A 7,718-nucleotide genomic window follows, 5' to 3' on the forward strand; every position below is an offset into this window, starting at 1 on the left:
GAGTTTCAATATACAACTCAAAACAACGAGCGCTAAATAACGATCGGTTTTAGATACAAATAACGTACGCTCAAAATAGGGTTCAGGGATAATTAGGACGAACGACTTTACAAAATATTTAGCCGAACGTCCAACTAAGCTAACAATTCATAATTCTAATCTATCGAGCGCTCTAGGGCTCGGCCTTCACTTCTACTCCAACTAGATTCGCCTCTTCCAAAGTTTCTTCTTCCAGTATTTCTTCCAGGGACGTACCACCATCTGCTCACATCCACAACGGATGATCATTGCAAAACAGGACGAACGTACATGGACAATTGACAACACAAGGAAAACGAAAGGGTAAGCTTATAATATTTAATTCATACGTTCAGCATACACGTTCAACATTTCAATGCACACGCATAACATACAATTGAACATAATCCATCATAGTAATTTATAAGTATATAATAGACGACTGTCCGGACTGTATGAACCATGTAGCTACAGGCGTCCTTGCACCCGAGTGATGTAGTAACTGGGATACCCTCAACAGCTGCCACTCAAGGTTAATCCTTCGCCCCTGCTAAGTGAGGGATACGAAAGACCTCCTGCCATTCCCACACATGACTACTCCCTTCTACGTGAAGATGAGCATCACGGAATATCAGGATGGACCAAGCCAGCATTAGCTAACCATAGTCATACTTTACCAATTCAATCTTTCAATATATATATATATGAGACGTTCCTCCCTGGAACGCTCGTCCAAAATCCAACATCATAAATTCAGTTCTCATAGTGTTCACACTTTAATTTATCATATTTCATCATCTTTCACATCATTAGGTTCAGGAGTCAAAAATGACGAACGTTCAGTCCAATGAAGGGTGAGGACGAACGTCCAAATGAAGTTACTGGATAATCAGTAAAAATATATAACGAACGTACTTTCTGTTTGACTAATTAAATGAACTGACTCAACTTTGAAGTGTACTGGTACTTAGAAAAATATTTGGGATAAAAACTCGCACCAGATTTAATGCACAATGGAGGATCAAGAACACTTAGAATTATTTTTGAAGAGACTTGCATATGAAAACCACTGCCAGGAATTGAACGAACGTAAAGAAAATTGAATATTTAATACTTTGGACGAACGCTGTTTTATCAAATGATTATTCAATTAGAACGAACGCTTGGTCTGAGACATTGCGCAATTTAGAACGAACGCTCGTTATAAGACCGAGCGCTATTTTAGGACGAACGCTCGACATAAGGCCGAACGCATTTAAGGACGAACGCTCGACATAAGGCCGAACGCTATCAAAGACGAACGCTCGACTTAAGGTCGAACGCTATCAAAGACGAACGCTCGACATAAGGCCGAACGTTCTCATTTCAGCATTGTTTAATTTAAGACGTACGACAACTCTACGTTGAGCCGAACACTCAAACATAGTAACTCAATAAGGACGCTCGTTCTCACACCGAATTCTTCCCAAATGAAAGAATTCAATTCTAAGCCTTTGCAGGGAAACCGAACGGTATAAGACCGTACAGTGACGAGCGTTAATTATCATAGGGGATGATTTCAGTTTCAGATTTCTCAAACTTAACAAATTTCCAGATTAATTCACATTCAACCATCAACATATTAATAACTCATACATTACAGTATACATCCATCATTCATACGTATCAAACCAACATACAGTTCAACAACCCATAAATCATATCCGATATCAGAGAACGTTCATAACAGCTCAAACTTCATACATACAACTCAGATCATACAACATGCAGTATAAATTAAACATATAAGCTTCCCTTACCCGGTTAGCAGTGTACGCCCTAATGCAAAAGTTGGGTTCGTCTCTTACAGCTTTCTACCCTCAATTTCACTCAACACTCTCACTTGATCTAAACATCAAAACCAGAAAATTTTCAGATACAGTCCATGCATGAACCGAGAACATGGTTTCGAATGAAACCCTAATAGAAGAGCTACTGGAGAAAAGAACTTACCAGCTTAAGATCTAATTCTGTTCGGTCCGAACTAACGTCCACGTCTCTGGAAACGTTTCTATGGTTCTGAAATGGAATTTGGAGAATAAAATGAGAGGTTACAGTAGAGAGAAGCTTGGAAGTTCTAGAGAGAAGTTGGAGAAAATGAATGGGTGTGTTTCGTGAGGAAGAAGATGAGTGATGCAGGTAAGAGAGAGAATTCTAGGAAATCCAGTTTTGTGAAATTCACGTTCGTTTGAGCGAACGTACCCCAAGCTGACACGTGCCCACTAAATTCTGAACTGGAAGCTTCTTCTGCAACACGTGGCGTGTGTGCATGTGAAGCCATGTGCGTTTTCAGAGAATGATGGGCGTGGTTTCAGTGTATGTCAGAGAGTTTATCAGATTTGAAAATGGGTTTTAAAAGGAGATAAGCATGGATTGAAGGTGCATTAATGGTGATGTGACAGGAAATTTACAGAGGAATTTTCAGGGTCTCACATTCTCCCTAACTACAAAAATTTTCGTCCTCGAAAATTTAAAACGTACCCGTGAATAGGTGTGGATACAAGTCTCTCATCGCACTCTCTACTTCCCAAGTTGAGTCACCAGTCTTAGCGTCCCACACTATCTTTACTAAACGAACGTCCTTCCCTTTGTGTAATTTTGTGCGAACGTTCTCAACACGAACTGGTTGCAACTCCAGCGTTCGATCCGGTTGTAGGTGAATGTCTTCCAGTTCTAAGACATGAGAGGGGTTGGCTATATACTTTCTGAGTTGAGACACATGGAAGACCGGATGTAGATTTGATAGTTGAGGTGGCAATGCTAATTCGTAAGCTACTGGTCCAATTTTCCTCAAAATCTGGTACGGTCCTATGAACTTTGGCGACAGCTTCTTTGGACGAACGACTCTGCCTACTCCAGTAATTGGGTTGAGTCTCAAGAATACGTGATCCCCTGCAGCAAACTCCAATGGCCTCCTTCTTCTATCCGCATAAGATTTTTGCCTACTCAGGGACGTCTTCAATCTCTCCTGGATCAACTTCACTTTGTCAGTCGTTTGCTGGATGAGTTCAGGTCCAGTCAGCACGTTCTCTCCTTCCTGGAACCAGCAAAGTGGCGTTCGGCATTTCTTTCCATAGAGAGCTTCAAACGGCGCCATACCAATGCTAGCTTGAAAACTGTTGTTGTACGTGAACTCCACTAGCGGCAGTATTTCATCCCAGGCGCCCAAGTGATCTAGGACGCACGTCCTCAGTAAATCTTCCAGCGTCTGGATGGTACGTTCGGACTGACCGTCCGTTTGAGGATGATACGCTGAACTCATCTGCAGTTTGCTTCCCAACTCGCCTTGTAACGATTACCAAAACCGAGATGTGAATCTCGGGTCTCGGTCAGAAATTATGCTTGAAGGCACTCCATGAAGACGAACGATCTCCTTGATGTACAACTTAGCCAAATTTGTCATTGACATCTTCAAGTTCACTGCTAGGAAGTGGGCGCTCTTTGTTAATCTGTCCACGATTACCCAGATTGAATCATGATTTCGAACCGTACGTGGTAGATGGGTCACGAAATCCATAGAAATGCTGTCCCACTTCCACTCTGGAATTTCCAATGGTTGGAGCAAGCCGCCTGGTCGTTGGTGTTCAGCCTTTGCACGTTGACAGGTCAAACAAGATGCCACAAAACGAGCGACATCACTCTTCATTCCAGGCCACCAGAACGAGCGTCTAAGATCTTGGTACATCTTAGTCATACCGGGGTGTATGCTAAGACGACTGTGATGTGCTTCCTCCAATATGATCCGCTTCAGTTCGCCATCATTGGGAACGCACGTCCTACCCATGTAACGCAACATGCCGTCCGTTCCAGCGTTGAAATGCTTGGCTTGATCCGTACCGAGCGCGCTTAAAATCTTCATCAATTCTTCATCCTCTCGTTGTTTCATCCGGATTCGGTCGAACACATCACTTGATATCCTCAAGGTGCAGCATTTAATACTCTTCGGCTCCAACTCGAACTGCAACCTTAGGTCTCGAAAACTCTCCACTAAACTTAGCTCTTTAACCATCATCAACGATACATGCGCTGCCTTCCTGCTTAGAGCGTCCGCCACTACATTGGCCTTTCCTGGGTGATAAAGCAACTCAAATTCATAGTCTTTTAAGAACTCCAACCAACGTCTTTGCCTCATATTCAACTCCTTTTGATCAAATAAATATTTGAGGCTCTTGTGATCACTAAAGACTTGGAAGACGGATCCATACAAGTAATGTCTCCAAATCTTCAATGCAAAGACGACCGCTGCCAATTCCAGATCGTGCGTTGGATAGTTGCGTTCATGAATCTTCAACTGACGAGACGCGTATGCTACCGCTCGTCTCTCTTGCATAAGCACACAGCCCAACCCTTGATGGGACGCGTCACAGTACACTTCAAAAGGTTTGGTCGTGTCTGGAATTATCAAAACTGGAGCGCTCGTCAGTTTTTCTTTCAGCTCTTGGAAACGCTCCTCACACAGATCAGTCCAAGCGAACGGCTGATCCTTTCTAGTCAATTGAGTAAGCGGAGCCACTATCTTGGCGAATCCCTCTATGAAGCGTCTGTAGTAGCCAGCAAGCCCAACGAAACTTCTCACTTCCGTGACCGAACGCGGGCTCTTCCAATCCAACACTGCTCTCACCTTAGAAGGATCCACTGAAATACCTTCAGCCGAGACCACATGGCCCAAAAACTGTACCTCATTCATCCAAAATTCACACTTGGACAGTTTTGCGTACAACTCCTTTTCTCTCAACACGCTCAGCACTGCCCTCAAGTGTTCTGCATGCTCGGCTTGTGTCTTAGAGTAGATGAGAATATCATCTATAAAAACGACCACAAACTTATCCAAGTAAGGTCTGAAAATGCGGTTCATATAATCCATAAACACTGCAGGAGCGTTCGTCACTCCAAATGGCATCACTACATACTCGTAGTGTCCATAACGAGACCTAAACGCTGTCTTCTGAATGTCGTCCTCTTTCACCCTAATCTGATGATATCCCGAACGCAAATCTATCTTTGAAAATACCGTTGCTCCATGCAATTGATCCAACAAATCATCAATCCTTGGCAACGGGTACTTGTTTTTGATGGTCAGCTTGTTCAATTGTCTGTAATCTATGCACAACCGAGAGCTGCCATCCTTCTTTTTCACCAAGAGCACAGGCGCTCCCCATGGTGAAACGCTCGGTCTAATAAACTGCTTCTCCATCAACTCTTCGATCTGCTTTTTAAGTTCAATCAATTCTGCAGGCGCCATCCGGTATGGTTGAACTGAGATAGGTGCGGCTGTCGTCACCAAATCAATGGTGAATTCAACTTCCCGAACAGGAGGTAACCCAGGTATTTCCTCTGGAAAAACGTCCTGAAACTCCTCCAAAATGGACGTTCGTTCTTTACTGCCAATAACGAACGTTCGTTCTTTTCTGCCAATAACGGACGTTCGTTCTTGCCTCAACTTTCCCAGCTCTTGGTCTTCATGCGTCATGATGAGGAAACAAGCAGCGCCCTCCATAATATCTTCTTTCAACTGGCCGAGCGTCACACCCAAATCCTCTTCGTCTTCTTCAGGAAAAATTAACTCCTTAGCTCCACAATCTATGAGAATGCGATTGGTATTCAGCCAATCCATTCCCAAAATTACCTCTAAATCTTTGAGAGGTAAACAGATGAGATTCACTTTGTATCTACGCCCTTCTACCTCAATAGGACATTTGACGCACATGGTAGACGTCCTAACCTCACCAGCTGCTGGTGTTGACACCACCAGGTCAAACTGCATCTCACTCGCTGCTAACCCCAGTTTTTCAACGCACGCCTTCGAGATGAAGGAGTGTGTTGCCCCCGAGTCATACAACACACAGCAAGATATTCCATGAAGTAAGCAGGTACCAGTGACGAGCGTACCTGAGCTCGCTGCCTCCGCTCCAGTGATCGCATACACTCGTCCCACTGCTTGAGCTCGTCCCCCTCTCGGCTGATTCCTTCCAGCATTTGGTGGTCTCATTACTGCTCGACCTCTAGAGTTGCACTCGTTCGCTACATGTCCATACCTTCCGCAACGATTGCAATGTTTTCCACCCACCAACTGAGGGCATGACGAACGGTAATGCGGCCCTCCACACTGAAAACAAGTAATACCACCTTGCTGCCCATACTGTCCGGCAGGAACCAATGCTTGCGATCCGCTTGCGTTCGTGAGTTGATTTGGACGAGCGTAAGGGAATCTCCTCTGACTGGTATTATTCCTTGCTACGATTGGTCCCCTTACACCCTGATGTTGCTTCTTGTGCTTTTCCGCCTCGGCCATGTTCTTCTCCAACACCTTGGCCCTCTCCACCATGGCAGAAAACGTTCGTATGCACAAGCTTGAAATCATAACCTTCAAATCACTTCTCAAACCGTTCTCAAACTTCCGGCACTGCCACTCTTCATTTGTGGCCATTGTATTGAAACGAACCAAGTGTTTGAACTTGTTCGTATATTCAGAAACAGACATCCCTCCTTGGACCAATTGAAGAAACTCTACTTCCTTTGCAAACCGAACGCTATCTGGAAAGTATTCTTCATAAAATTTATTCCTAAACACTTCCCAAGTGATGGGAGTTTGGGCGTCCGTCAAGAGAGCTTTTGCGCTCGTCCACCAGTGGCTAGCTTCACCAGTTAATAAATATTCCGTAAATGCCAAACGGTTGTCGTCTGGGCACCTTTTGGCATCATAAATTCTCTCCATGTCCCTTAGCCATTGATCCGCTGCATCCGGAAGTCCCTTTCCATTGAACTTGGCAGGATGATGTTGTAGAAAACTTTCCAGACTCCATTCCGTAGTGGGCTGGGTGGCATTGGAAGAGGACGCTCCTGGCGTGCCTCTGGTAGCAGCAAGAATGTCCATCAATTGCCTCTGCGTGGCTTCCGAACTGGCGCGAGCGGCCTCCATAATCTGCATAGCGTTCTGATTTTGCTGCATCAGAGTGGCGTTCTGTTCCATCAGAGTAGTATTCTGCTGTTGCAACCTATCTATCACGGATTCCAACAGCCTAGCGTTGTTGGACGCGTCAGTATCATTCGGCGGTGGGGGAGGAGGAAGTCTAGGCGCCATAGGTTCTCTGGTTCATCAGAAAACGAGCGTTAGAATTGTTCAAGAGTTAAAAACAATAACTCACTAAACATATAATAAGCACACAGCAAAAACACAGTGCACCCATATCCTACAGTGTCCTTTTTATAGAACAAAACTGCTCTGATACCACTAATGTAACATCCCAAAATATAGTAATTACCATAATTTAGAATTAATTACAATTAACAATAATTAAGCAGTCTTTACATTAATAAAGCCGAGTTCAAAAGCCGAACGGCTTAAGGTTGCAGAGTTTCAATATACAACTCAAAACAACGAGCGCTAAATAACGATCGGTTTTGGATACAAATAACGTACGCTCAAAATAGGGTTCAGGGATAATTAGGACGAACGGCTTTACAAAATATTTAGCCGAACGTCCAACTAAGCTAACAATTCATAATTCTAATCTATCGAGCGCTCTAGGGCTCGGCCTTCACTTCTACTCCAACTAGATTCGCCTCTTCCAAAGTTTCTTCTTCCAGTATTTCTTCCAGGGACGTACCACCATCTGCTCACATCCACAACGGATGATCATTGCAAAACAGGACGAACGTAC

This window comes from Vigna umbellata, chromosome 5 (assembly GCF_029865625.1).
Source record: "Vigna umbellata cultivar VRB3 chromosome 5, Vumbellata_1.0, whole genome shotgun sequence".
In the NCBI taxonomy this organism is placed as follows: Eukaryota; Viridiplantae; Streptophyta; class Magnoliopsida; order Fabales; family Fabaceae; genus Vigna; species Vigna umbellata.